This window comes from Monodon monoceros, unplaced genomic scaffold (genome assembly GCF_005190385.1).
Source record: "Monodon monoceros isolate NGI ecotype Baffin Bay Population unplaced genomic scaffold, NGI_Narwhal_1 Super_Scaffold_4, whole genome shotgun sequence".
NCBI lineage: Eukaryota > Metazoa > Chordata > Mammalia > Artiodactyla > Monodontidae > Monodon > Monodon monoceros.
In genome coordinates, this window is record NW_021703781.1 from 17,649,036 (window position 1) to 17,664,445 (window position 15,410).

Sequence of the window (15,410 nt, forward strand, 5' to 3'; positions counted from 1 at the left end):
TCCATTGCTCTCTTAAAACTGACTTTCCCAGGTCATTTCCCTACTCAGTGTATATTCCAAGAGACTGAGAGTCATCTGATAGCTCCAAGCTTCTGATTCAGTGTGGATGTGCAAGTGGAACACCCTATTCTTGAAAAAGAATGCAGAAAATCCCTCTAAATCTAAATCGGGATGTAGGGGTCAGTGGCATTGTCAATAACAACACATAAAATGAGAGCTCAGAGCCTTTCAGTTATAGGACTACAATTTGGAATCTTGGTCTTATTTACCGCTTATCAAAACTCTGCAATAGGTCCTATTCATATTTAACTCCATGAGGCTGTGCTCACTGAATTAAAACATAATTTAGAGAACACAGCTCGAATTACTTAAAGACCTACTGTACTGTATAGACACTGGAGATGAAAAGCAATATTGAAAACTTAAGTGGAAGTAAAAAGTATGGTAAGACTCTAGAGTAAAGTCTGCAGAGTGGGGATTCCCGGTGTTTTTCTTTTCCACAGTTAGGTTTACTTTTCAATGCCTAAGGGAAAAAAAATTTAGAATTATATCGTCCAGCCCCACTCTCTCCTCCTTTCCCACAAGGACAGCAGAACCTCTCTTGTTAAGATCACTGCTGACTTCCTAATTTCCAGCTCCACCAGAGACTCGTCAGTACGCATCCCACCGGAGCTCTCTGGAGCACGTGGCAGCGCTGTCCACTGTGCTGACACGCTCAACTTGCCAGGCTTCCACAAAGCCACCTGTTCTGAATTTCCTCTTACTTCGATAACTGTTCTTTCTCAGATTCTTCTTCTTCTCTCTTAGGTGTCTTTTCTTAAGGTTCTGCCTTTGATCCTTTTATTTTCTCTTGCTCTTTAGCAATCTGGTCCTACATCTATGGTTATAACCATTGCCTCTATATGAATGGCTACCATATCTAGCTGTGATATCTCAAGTTCTTGTATGTGTTTGCTATAATCTCAACCTTATCTTGAGAATACCTTAAATATATTTAAAGTATTACTTGGATGTTGAGGTAGCACTTTAAATACATTAATTCCTGCCCTAAAGTGACTCCTCCTTCCTCATCATATCTCCAATTTCTCCTAATAGAACCACTATCCTGCCAGGTATAAGCCAAAACCATCCAAAATTTAGCCTCTTTGCCTCCATCATCACCATCATCTAATTTGTTTTCAATTTCTGGCCAATTTATATCATCCATTTATAATTTATCCCATCTATAATTTTTATTCTCATGTCTCTGATTCAATTTCTAACTTCTGTGTATTATATTCAATAATCTCTTAACTGGTCCTGCCTATCCCTTTTTCCATTCAGTTAACACATAGTTTCCAGATTAATACCCAGGAAGCAAAGCTGTGATGATGTCAGTCTCCTACTCAAAACCAGTAATGAATCGCCTTCCTTTACTAAATTCCAAATGTAAATTCTTTCACTTGGTAGTAAGGGCTATAACCTTTGTTTCAATTGTGGATCCAATCTCTCCCTTTTCCACAGCCTATGCCCTCCAACTTGCTCTCAAATGAGGCAATATCGCCTAGAAAGCACTTGGAAACATGTGGAGGCATTTTTGGTTATCACAAAGATTGTGCTGGGGGGAGATGGTGATTGTGTACCTAGTGCCCTAGATTCTGGGTTTTCTGGCATGTCGAACCCCATCTGGCATTTGATGTTGTTGTTCCATACAACAAAGAACTGTCCCACCCCAAATGCCAGGAGCTCCTATTAGGAAACAGTGTGGCTTAGACAGATTAAATTACTTACTTTTTGCAATTTCTGTTACATACTTTTCCATCTCCTCTGCTTAGAATGCCCTTTTTACATTTTCCCAAATGTCCAAATCTTGCTCGTCCTTTAAGGCCTACAGAAAATGTCACTTTTCTGAGAGTCCTCCCAGAATCCCCTGACATGTATCTCTAGCTTCCATGGCATTTCATGTATTCTTCCATAACACCACTTTGTTTCTGTCAATACCTGGATAATACATTTTCCCTTCTCATTGGAAATGTAATGTAGTAAAGCTCCGTCTTACTTTTTCCTCTGTAACTAGACGCTGGCACAGATCCTTTATGCTAACATGCTTAATATTATAGCATATACCATGAGTGTAAATGAGGGCTCTAGCATAGACCCTCCGGTTTGTGAATAATCCTGAAATTACTGCCTCAGCCTTCGTTTGGAATCACAATTAGTTCTGGCTACTTACTTTTAAGCCGTTATCTAACTGATTCCACGTCCCCACTAAAATTTAATGGCTGTGACTTCTCTTCTACAACTTCCATTTCTTCTTCTAGGACACATAACCTCATACTTTCTTAGATAAAGCCCCTCCTAATTGAACCCAGACCTCATTCCTGAGAACTGTTTTAGTGGGTACCCCATGAATCTTTATTGCCTGCTCCTTGCTTGCTCTAGTTTCACGGATGCTTCTAATAGGTGTTCACCAAATATTTGTCAAATTAAAGAGATCCTTGGGTTGAGTGGAAGGGAGTGGCCAACTGTGTAATCAGGACAGGGTTCAGAACAATGATGCTACAATAATACAGAGCTTAATTTCCAGGCTTGGAAAGCAACTGTGTTCATAGCTTTCTCAGGCACTGTCTCTCCATATAAATATCACAGCGTGGCAGAGAAGAGACTGATCCTAGGCTTCCAGTCTGAAATCATCCTAGACAGTCCTGAGGATCAACAAGCCAATCATAATCAGCTTTAACAAAAAATGATCACCTCATTTTAGCCTTTTTACGTCTTGCATGACTCTTGATTTCCAAAATCTTAGAATTTTTTTTTTCCCATTCTCTGAAGAGAAAAGAAATAGATTAGGTATAATTGTAAAAGGCCTGTCACAACTCTCATAGGTACACTCTGGGATTGTTAAAGAATATGATTATTCTAAATTGATTATTTGAGTCCTACACTGTTTAGCTGCAAACAAAACATCCATCATTATCATCTACAAAGCTGAAAAGAAAACATATCTGCTTCCCCAGAGTACGATACTTAGAAAATTAAGTACTTTTAATTCATAGATATGACAGCTCCTTGATCACAAAAACAACAACAAAAAACTCATACAAATCAGGACACACTTTTCCATTTGAAAGTGATAGCCCAATGCCCTTACTGAAGCGTGAACTAAATACAGTAACACATCATAACGTAATCAGAACAAGCTGTTATTATAACAAAACAATCCTGTCCATGCAGAGACAGATAATGCTAGTCACTTTACATGACTTGTACTTCAAGTGAAGTGTTATACTGGGACCTTTTATCACTTTGGTTAGAAATGGTTAGAAACTGCAAGTTTCTATACTTAGAGAACAAAGAAGGATGAGGAAGAGTGCCGGCTTTGAGCATCATGTCCCTGCCAATGTCTGCCATGCAAAATAAGTTCATGCAGATATAATCATTCACTCCATGAAAATGTACTGAGTGGGCTTCCCTGGTGGCGCAGTGGTTGAGAGTCCGCCTGCCGATGCAGGGGACGCGGGTTCATGCTCCGGTCCGGGAAGATCCCACATGCCGCGGAGTGGCTGGGCCCGTGAGCCATGGCCGCTGAGCCTGCGCGTCCGGAGCCTGTGCTCCGCAACGGGAGAGGCCACAACAGTGAGAGGCCCGCGTACCGCAAAAAAAAAAAAAAAAAGTACTGAGTACCTACTATGGGTCAGGCATTATTCTCAGGGTATGTCAGGGAACCAAAAATACCTACCTTCATGGGAATTTTATTTTTCCACGTTTAAATATAAATTCAGGTGATCTTCAGGGCACACCCTCCCCCAGGTACTTTGTTATTTCTATACTTCACAGACTTCTATGTCTGGGCAGCCTCGACTTTCCTCCCTACTTTTCAACATACCTAATATGCAACCCTTTTAGAAAGTAATTATAGATTTCCAATAAACAACTTATGAAAATATATCCCCAAGCATATGACTGAAAATAAACTAGATGCCTCTGCATCTGTCAGGTCATTGGATACCATTTGATGAAAGGGATAAACAGAAGAAGATGAATCGAAGCTGAACGAGATATTGATTCAAATGTGACAGAGATTTGAAAACTTGACTTGATTTTGGAAAGTCTAAGCACCTGTGAGAGTCTGCCCAATTGAGTGTAAGTGTATTCACCGTAAGGGAAAATATCCAAAGTTTTCCCATGCTTTTTACTAATTAAAGAATCTTATTTAAGACCATCTAATACCTCTACCACCCAATCAAGAAATTCTCTTTCCAACATCTTTGACAAGGCATAGCCCATTTGACTTCTGTTTAAAAATCACTTCCAGTGATGAGGTAATAACTAACTCTGGCTTAAACAACTCATTCCTCTTCTACCGAGCCCTTAAATTGCAGGGCCTGAACCCACATGGTATTCTAGACGTGGACATTTCTGTGCCAAGTACAGTGGGAAGTTTCCCATTTCTACAAGCTAAGCCCCATAATCACTTTAAAGATGTAAGATGGTCCCCATGTCATGCTACTGACTTATAAAGCTGTGTCAGCTATACAAATGTCACCTGTTTTTGATGAATATCAAAGTAGAAAATACATTAATTTTGAGTAAAAAGTTGAATAAATTTTACTTAAAAAAAAATTTAACTCTATTGACCTAATTTCACTATAGAGCATGAGAATGCTTTCATGGACCAGTGTTTGGAATTCACTGAACTAGATAACAAATGCCCCTCTCAACTCCTGTTTTTCCAGGCGCTTTTCATAAGCAATGTTTTGCCTATCCTCTTGTGCAACAGATTTTATTTAACCTAAGGCTCTGACTTGACATTTACCATTTTAAATTTTAGCTTATGAGTTTTCAAACATTAGTCCAGATTATCAACATATTTTAGACCCTTGAATTCTTTCTCCTATTTGTGCCATATGCAAACATAAAATGTTTACTTTCAAAATAACCTTCCAAGTTACTTATTAAAATGGAACAAGGATTAGGCCCTCTAGATAGTGATGGTTTTATCCTTCTGCCAGGTTGAGTTCTAATAGCTATAGTACTCCAGCAATGCTATCATCCAGATCACATTTCTCTCCTTTAAATAAAAGACACATCCATTAGAGGATCTCAGGATTTGGGCATTAAAAGGCTTGTAGGCCAACTTCTTACCCTCTACACAATAGCTTGGTCTAAAGATCACCCTCCTTACCTTTAAATGTCTGTGACATTGAGAAACTCCAAATCCCTCCCTCTCAACAAAGTCCAATTTCCTCCAGGAGAGCTCCTTTAGAAAATTCATTCTATACTGAGATAAAATTTGTATCTTTCTAGCTCTTGCTCAGAGGTTGTAGTTCTGCCCCTTAGGGACCTTCAGAGCAAGTCTTTCACATCATAGCCCTTTGAAGATTTGATGATAGTGATCATGTTTCTCCACTCTTACCTTTTCCTGGCTAAAAATTCCCTGTTGCTTTTAGGAGTTTTTTATATGGCATAGTTTCAAGTCATGTCACTACTTCAGATATTCTCTAAATATGCTGCAAGTGACAATCTTTTAAAAGTGTGACACCTGTAACTGGGCAAAGTATTACAGTTGTAACCCTCTAGACACAGTAAGAACAGGATGATCCAGTTCACTGAAACCTAGGTGAATTCAATGGCATTTAACAAACGGGAATTAAGTGCAGTCTCATTAGCTCCTTCTGCCCTGTGTTTTCTCAAGCTGACCCACTCCAGAATTAATCTAGAATTTTTTAAATTGGTTAGGTTTTGTTTTGAAATTAAGAAAATACCTATTTCTGGTTAAACTAAGAGTCCTTAAAGAAACAGAATGAGATCTGAAAGTATTCCTCCTGTTTCGCTTCTTGGAAGTAAACACTATTAAAATTTTCATGAGAACCTTTTTGAAAAATTTTCCTATGAGTACATAAACATATGGCTCAATCGTCTTTTTTTCACCTAAGTGGGATAATATACATACTCATGTGAAATATACCTTTTTCAATTATCTTGGGTATCTTCCATACCAAAACACGTATTGAGCTGACTTACTACTTTCAACAACTTTTTACATTCTCTGCTCCCCGATATTTAGGTTGGTTCTAGCGTTTGCCATTACAGATAAAGCTGCATAAAAACCGTGCTCATAACAAACTGGTGGTGCCAGAGGGGACGTGGCGGGGGGACAGGCAAAACAGGTGAAGGGGATTAAGAGGTACAAATGTCCAGCTGTAAAAATAAATAAGTCACAGGGACGTGATGTACAGCATACGGAATACAGTCAATAATACTGTAATAACTCTGTACGGTGAGGGATGGTAACTAGACTTGTGGTAATAAATTCATAATGTACAGACATATCGAATCAACATGATGTATACCTAAAACTAATATAATAATACTCTATGTCAATGTTAATTCAATTAAAAAAAGATTTTAGAAAACTTGCTCATAGACTTTTGTGCACGTGCACACATATATCTGTACTATAAATTGCTGGAAGTGGAATTAGTGGACCTATGCACATATTTTATTTTAATAGATATTGTCAAACTGGAGCTTACATGCACATGTGCATACATACATATGTACATGCATACATACAAAGGCAACTGGGGTTCACTCTAGACCCACTAATTCCGAATTTCGAGACCTACCATATAAAAAATATTCAGCTTGAAAAAAATAATTTTGAAGTACAAAGAAGGTTGAGAATGTTTTAGAACTTATTCTTTGATGAAAAAATGTTAAATCATACTAGTCTTTTCTGACAGCTACAGCACACTGTTGATTCACACCAAGATTACTATCAACTAAAACTTCTAAGCCTTTTGGAAAGTAAATTTTTCCTAAGCTATATTTACTCCATTCTCTACTTTTAAATTTGTTTTATAGTGCTCAATATCCATGGTTTAATATTTACACCTATTATATTTCATCTGGATACTGATATTTAGTCCATATTTTGAATATTCAAATTCTTTGAGACTGGACTCTTTCAGCTAATATAGTTCCTTTATCCTCTTTTTTTTTTTTTTTTGCGGTACGCGGGCCTCTCACTGTTGTGGCCTCTCCCGTTGCAAAGCACAGGCTCTGGACGCGCAGGCTCAGCGGCCATGGGTCACCAGCCCAGCCGCTCCACGGTATGTGGGATCTTCCCAGACCGGGGCATGAACCCATGTCCCCTGCATTGGCAGGCGGACTCTCAACCACTGCGCCACCAGGGAAGCCCTATACTCTTATTTTTAACTGAAAAATTTAAGAACGTAATTCTATAATTTTATCCAAATCACTAGTAAAACACTGAAATGAGCTAGGCCAAGAGCAGACTGCAGCCCAGCAGTAGAGGTCTCACCCTTGGTTAGCAACTATACATTAGTCAATCATTTTAAGGATTTTGTTTTTTATCAGTTACAACTCAAACTAATTCTAAGGTAATTTTTTTTTACATTGTCAAAAAAAAAAAGACATGCCTTGTTAGGAAAAGTATCATAAAAGATGTTGCAAAAAATCTTGCTGCCCTCTATGAATATAGAATGATTTAACATTCTAGAAACCCTATCATTCACTTATATATTGGACAAATAGTTATTGAGCATACGATATATGCTGCATTTCTGCTAGGTATGGGAGACATAAGTAGTGAACAAGGAACTATAAATCATTGCCTTCATGAACCTTATGTTTGAGTGTGTACAATGTATAATAAAAATTAACAAAATAATATAAAATATAATTTCAGATTGTAGTAGATGCAGAAGGACATATGTCATATGATATTACTTATATGTGGAATGTAAAAAAAGAGACTTTAAAAGAAACAAATATGGTGACATAATAGTTATAGCTGAACAAGTAACTTAGGGAGATTGATGTCTGAGAAGATGATATTTGAGTTCAGTTCTCACAAAGTAAACGTAACAGGAGCAGTCCATATGGCCATATGAGAAAAGCACACTGGAAAATGACCAAGTGCAAACTCCCTCAGGTGGGAAGGCGCTTACTGTATTCTAGAAACAGGCCAATGTGCAGAGATCTAATGAGTGAAAAGGAAAATAATATGTAGTAGGGCTGAAAGCTAAGCAATAGGAATTTCATATTAAGTCTGAATAAGCCATTAAAAGAAGTTTGCATTTTACTGTAAGGGGCTAAGGAAAGCAATTGTTATGATAAACATTTTTTAAAATTTTACTTTGGCTTTTACATAGAAAGTAGATTAGAGAGATATGAGTGTAAGAATGGAAACCATATAGGATGATATTTCTGTAGTCAAAGATAGATGATGGTGGCATAGGCTATGATGTTGACGAACGAGATGGAGAAAAGTATGTAGATTCAAGATAACTAAGTTTTGGTGAAGTTGATAGGGCTTGTTAATGGATTAAATAGGAAAACCAGCCATTAGATATCATTAGAATATAAACTTCACAAGGGCAAGAATTTTTGTCTAATTTTTGTTTTCTTTACTGTTTACTCCCCAGTTGCATAAATGCCTACCACATAGTATATATTCAATAAATATTTACTGAATAAAAAAAGTAAAATCTTTAGGTTTTTCCCCAGAGCAACTCGGTGAAAGGCCATGCCATTAACTAAAATCAGAAAGTCTGAAGAGGAAGCAGAATGAGGTGGAGATAGAGCAAACATTTGTTCCATTTGGGCTATTTTAAGCTTTAGATGTCTTCTAGGTATCAATGTGGAAATGTCAAGGGCAAACTAAGTATGTGAGTCTAGTCTTTAGGAAAGAGGGCTGGCCTGGAGAGAAAAATTTGGACGCCATCAGCATGTGGCGACATTTAAAAAAAGATCTGATTATGGAGATACATAAAAACATGTTTAGTAGTGGAAATATTTAATATTTTGAAGGAGTCATTATTCCATAAAATAATCTAAAACCTAAAACATTTTAACAATTTCAATAAAAATTCTCATATGTATTTTTATAGAACTTTCCAAGTAGGTCCTGAAAGTTATAAAAGAGCAAAGAGTAGAACAGTAATACTTTAAAGAAAAAAATGAAGTAACTGAATTTGCCTAGAAGATATCAAGATGTAATACAAAGTCATAATTAAGACTGTGACACCCTCATACCAAAACCAAAGACACAACACACACACACAAAAATTACAGGCCAATGCCACTGATGAACATAGATGCAAAAATCCTCAACAAAGTATTAGCAAACCAAATTCAACAATACATTGAAAGGATCATGCACCACAAACAAATAGGATTTATCCCAGGGATGAAAGATGGTTCAATATTCTCAAACAATCAATGTGGTATACCACATTAACAAATTGAATAAAAATCATATGATCATCTCAATAGATGTAGCAAAAGCTTTTGAGACAATTCAACATCCATTTATAATAATTAAAAAAAAAAAGTTCAACGAAGTGGGTATAGAGGTAACAGACTCAAAATAATAAAGGCCATATATGACAAGCCCACAGACAACATCATATGCAAGGTATGAAAGGCCAAAAGCATTTCCTCTAAGATCAGGAATAAGACAAGGATGCCCACTCTTGCCACTTTTATTTAACATAGTACTGGAAGTAATTGGCACAGTATTCAGACAGGAAAAAGAAATGAAAAGAATCTAAATTGTAAGGCAAAAAGTAAAACTTTCACTGTTTGCAGACAACAAGATCCAATATATGGAAAATCCTAAACCTGTTACCAAGAAACTATTATAACTCATCAATGAATTCAATAAAGTTACAGTATACAAAATTAATATACAGAAATCAGTTGTGTTTCTATATACTAACAAACTATCAGAAAGAGAAATTAAGAAAATAATCCAATTTACAATTGCATCAAAAAGAATAAAATACCTAGAAATAAATTTAACCAAGGAGGTAAAAGACCTGTACTAGGAAAACTATAAAACACTGATAAAAGAAATTGAAAAAGACACTAACAGATGGCTTTCTAATATCTTTATATATCAAGTTGATGGATTGAAAGAATTATTATTGATAAAATTACCATGTTACCCAAGGCAATCTACAGATTTAATGTAATCCCTATCAAAATACCAATGGCATTTTTCACAGAACTAGAACAAATAATTCTAAAACTTGTATGGAAACACAAAAGATCCTAAATAGCCAACATAATCTTGAGAAAGAAGAACAAAGCCAGAGGTATCATGCTGCTGATTTCAAACTATACTATGAAGCACAGTAATCAAAACAGTATGCTACCTGCACAAAACAGACACATAGATCTGTGGAACATACAAAGGAGACCAGAAAAATGAACACACACTTATATGGAAATTAATCTACAGCAAAGGAGGCAAGAATATAAAATGGGAAAAAGACAGCTTCTACAATAAATGGTTTTGGGAAAACTGGACAGCTACATGCAAAAGAATGAAACTGGACTATTTTCTCATACCATATACAAAAATAAATTCAAAAGGGATTAAGACTTAAATGTAAGACCTGAAAGCATAAAACTTCTAGGAAAAAACATAGGCAGGGACACTTCCCTGTCATGCCTCAGGGCACCACTGAGGGTTTCCCCTCTGCATCACCACCTCTTCCCCACAGAAGTGAAGTGAGCACTTCCGGGTTCAGCAATAACCTGGAGCCGGTGTTAGGTTGGCCCTGCTGGGCCTTGTTCCGAAGCTCTGCCTTCACTTCGGTCTTTCTAGAAACCCAGATTTGCTCTTGGACGTGCTGGACAGCGTCCCAGATGCGTGTGTGAGCCCCCCATGGTGGATACGGCCTGAACAGCCCCCAAGGGGCAGGCGAAGTGTAATTAATGATGGCCAATAAACGACATGGCAATGTGGCTTTCTCGCTTGTTCACAGTTTACGGCTCTGCTTTGTTCTGCCTCTTCTTGGGTTGCACGAAGTAGCAAGCTTTTACCAATGTGCTTTGCTGGCAAATGCTCTGACTAGTGCTCTGAGGCTGCACCAAAGATTACCACACTTCCAGTTAAGCAGAGCATTCCTGGCCCACGCTTCGTCAGAGGACAGCTGCCACTACCTGTTCTATTCACTCATTTTTGTCAATTCCCTACCCTGTTACAATGAGTATTTTCCAAGTCTTGTTATTTTATTTGCTTCATGCTGCCACATACACGAAAAAGGTCCTTGATGCAAAGGGTTCAAATAGTTTACCTCTGCTGAGCGCTCTCTTGGATAAATTAAGCGCTAATCAACAGAATATTCTGAAATTCATTGCTTGTAATGAAATATTCTTGATGCCTACTACAGTTTTTATGCTTTTTAGTGGTCAATTAAGTTTGCTCCACCCTTTTATATGCTATATTCCTTACTCTTTGATACTCATCTCGAAGAAATCCATATTGTTGGACTTTGTTTAATGAACCGAGGATTGTTGTTGAACATCTGATAATGAAACCTGCTTGCTCACTGTTTGTGAGAAGACTTTGTCTCCAGAGCATTGCCTTTATAAGCAGACTGGCACCAACAGTTGCATAGTTTAACATTCAGCTAAGTTATGTATAATATAAATGAGCATTGTTAGCTGCTGGTACTTCTGTTAGGGATGGTTAATTCCAGATGTAAAAGTGACCTCAATGCAATTTACATAAATGCATCTCAAAAGAAAAATATTCATTTTCCTGGCATGTTAAATCAAGCCTTTTAAACACCTGCTGAAAACTTTATTGTAATGTGTTGTTAATAGTTAGGGAAGTTTGAATCTTGTGATAAATGTATCAAAAATTCTTCAGATGCTGCTGTGCCTTTATCATGAAGTACATTTATTTCTCTGGTAAAAATAGCTCTAAAGTTTGTTTTCATCTAATTGGTAACCTGAATTTATATCTGGCATGAGTTCACTGTGGTAATATTAACATGTAAATTCAGTATATTTTGAGACAGTATTCTTTTGCTATTCAGTAATTTTGGTCGACGATTTTAACAAAAACACTTCCCACTGTAATTTCAAATTGTTTCTAAATTGATTTTGTGCTGCTTTGTTAGGACAGATTTATTTTGGATGTACTATTATAATAGGAATTCTATATGTACCTTATACTATGACCTTCCAAAATTTTATTTTCATAATTACTTTTGTGGCTTTGAATATTTTTTTAAAAGGCCCAAATGAAAGCTTGTTAACCAACTGGGTAAATATTTGTGGTCACCTAAGTGTTTTACATCAGAGAGCAGTACAGTAGTCAGTCAGTTTTCCTTTCAGAGATCCATTGAGTAACACTTCTCAAACAGGAAATCGTTCTTTTAGAAATGTGGACACACAGGTTTTAGTATTATCATAGTTTACACAGTCACTTAGATCAGATTCTTGACTGCCACTTTTCTCGGTTTCTTAGACTTGAATTGTCATAGACGGTTACAGCAGTTCAGATGCCTTTTGAAAGTAATGTAACTGAAGATTGAGCATATGACTAAACTTTGTATCTGTTCTGAAATAATAATGAAGATTATACATACTTACCCATCATATCTGACTTAAAAGATTAAATAGAAAGGTTCATAGGAAAGGTTATTGGTTGGGAATGGAGCCAGAGGAGTTGTGGGGGAAATAGTGTGCGTTTCAATGGCGTAATGCACAGATACGTTTGGGGGGATTGGATGTATTATGCAACTGTGATTTGAGTTGTGTAATATGTTAAATACATTCATTCAGCTTCCATTAACTCCTTTTTAAAATTCATTCTGATCTTTATTCATTGTTGCATGATTGCAAATGTTTAAAACATTACAAAATGTTAACACAGAGTAATTTAATGGTTTTTGTAACCAGTTTCCTTCTATGTGCATGTAACTTGGATTTCTCAAATACACTTGGTGACTTATCAGTGACATCAGTGACATCAGTGACTTATCAGTGACATTTATTCAACTTTTTGATCTATAGAAATGTGATACCTACTTGATAGCTCAACTGTAACCAGCTAGTTTTGTAATTTTGTAATATTTATCTACTAAGTTAGAGAAGCCTCATAATATACAGTTGATTGTGTGGGGGGCAGTCTTATTATCACTATGTATGTAATCTGATGGTTTTAAAAACTAAGTTTTCTAGAGCAATAAAGTAACTACAATGTTAAGTAAACAATAAAAAGAAACTCAGGCAGGATGTTCTTTGACATCGGTTTTAGCAATATTTTGGGGGGATAAATCTCCTTAGGAAAGGGAAACAAAAGCAAAAATAAACAAATGGGACTACATCAAGCTTAAAAGCTTTTGCACAGTGAAGGAAACTGTCAACAAAATTAAAAGGCCTCATACTGAATGGGAGATATCTGCAAACAAAATATTCATTAAGGGGTTAAGATCCAAAATATACAAAGAGCTCATTCAACTCAACATCAAAAAAAGAAACAACCCAATTAAAAATGGGCAAAGAACCTGAATAGACATTTTTCCAAAGAAGATATACAGGTGGCCAACAGGCACATGAAAAGATGCTCAATATCACTAATTATCAGGGAAATGTAAATTAAAACCACGAGCTGTCAACTTCACACCTGTCAGAATGCCTGTTATAAAAAAGACAACAAATACCAAATGTTGGCAAGGATGTAGAGAAAAGGGAACCCTTATGCATTGTTTACAGGAATGTAAATTGGTGCAGTCACTATGGAAAACAGTATGGAGATTACTCAAAAAAATTAAAAATAGAACTACCATATGACCCAGAAATTCCACTCCTTGCTTTTTATTCAAAGAAAACAAAAACACTAGTTTGAAAGGATATGTGCATTGCAGTATTACGTACAATAGCAAAGATATTAAAGCAACCTATGTGCTCATCGATAAATGAATGGATAAAGAAGATGTGGTAAACACACACACACATAAAGACACACAATGGAACATTACTCAGCCATAAAAAATAATTAAATCTTGCTATTTGTGACAACATGGAGAGACCTAGAGGGAATATGCTAATTGAAATAAGTCAAACGGAGAAAGACAAATGCCATATGATTTCAGTTACACATGAAATCTAAAAAAAAACACAAATGGACAAACATAACAAAACAGAAACAAAGTTATAGATACCAAGAACAGAGGGGAGGGGATGGGGTGATGAGAGAACTAGGTGAGGGAGATTAAGAGGTACAAACTTCCATGTATAAAATAAATGTCACAGGTATGAAATATACAGTGTGGGGAATTTGTCAGTCATGATATCATATGTTTATATGATGATAGATGGTAATTAGACTTATCATGGCCATTTTGAAATATATGGAAATATTGAATCACTATGTTGTGCACAAGGAACTCATGTAGTGTTGTACATCAATTATACTTCAAAAACAAACAACCTCATAGAAAAAGAGACAATATTTGTGCTTTTCAGAGGTAGAAAGTAGAGAGTGGGAGTTGGATAAAAGTGGTAAAGTTACAAACTTCTAGTTATAAGAAAGTATGTACTAGGGATGTAATGTATAACATGGTTAATATAATGAACACGGCTGTATGTTATGTATGAAAGTTGTTAAGAGGGCAAGTCCCAAGAAAAATTTTTTTTCTTTCTTATTTTGTATCTATATGAGATGATGGATGTTCACTAAACTTACTGTTGTAATCATTTTATGATGTATCTAAGTCAAATCGTTATGCTGTATACCTTAAAATTATACAGTGCTGTATGTCAATTATATCTCAATAAAACTGGAAAAAGGTTCCATAATACTGTGGCAGGGATAAAGAAATGAGTCACTGGAATAGAATAGAGATCCCAGAAAATTGTATACTTTGGAACATATTTCAATTTATCTATCAATTTATATTTCATACAGAATAGGAGTAAAGAAACTATTCAGATTTGATATGTATGTATTATACATGTATAATGTATTAAATAAAACATGTATTGTATATATATGCATGCATTACTTATGTTATAGTTTATGCACATATGTATACAAATACATATAAAACAATGGAAACATTTAAAAAGTGTGTGTGTATGTGTGAAAAATGGTAACATTTCACATTAATTGGGAAAGGATCAACTATTTAATACATGACGGTTTCCCAATGGTTACCACTGTAAAAAAAAAAAAAAAATCCCACTTCATTTAGACATAAAAATAAATTTCAGATGAAAAAAAGATCTAAAGGTTAAATAACAATAATTCAATCTTTTAAAAAGAAAATGTGGGAACTATATAACATTTTGTTGCAAGAATTTCTTGACAAAGCACAAACCAACAAACCATGGCACTGGGTAGGTGCTCAAATATCTATTTAAGAAATTAAAAGATAGATCATATGTTCACATTAAAGTTCTTAAAATCTTTTATGATTAAAATATTGTTTTCAAAGTTAAAAGAAAAGCCATAGTCAACAGAAGACATTTTTAATAAACCTAAGCAATGCAATTTAAAAAAAAAAAACAAACTAAAAATTGGCAAAGGGTTGAGGCAACTCAGAATTAGCAAGCCAAATGGTTAATAAATGTTTTAAAAAAATGTTTTTTTGAGTAAT

At 35.7% G+C, this 15,410-nt stretch overlaps 1 protein-coding gene and 1 pseudogene across 2 annotated transcripts in view; one reads left to right on the forward strand and one right to left on the reverse strand.

Annotated features, from left to right (window-relative positions):
• CTNNA3 (catenin alpha 3) overlaps positions 1-15,410 on the reverse strand; it is a 1,596,010-nt gene that overhangs the window by 553,089 nt on the left and 1,027,511 nt on the right. The window lies entirely within an intron of this gene.
• Positions 6,211-11,417, forward strand: LOC114909024 (annotated as a pseudogene).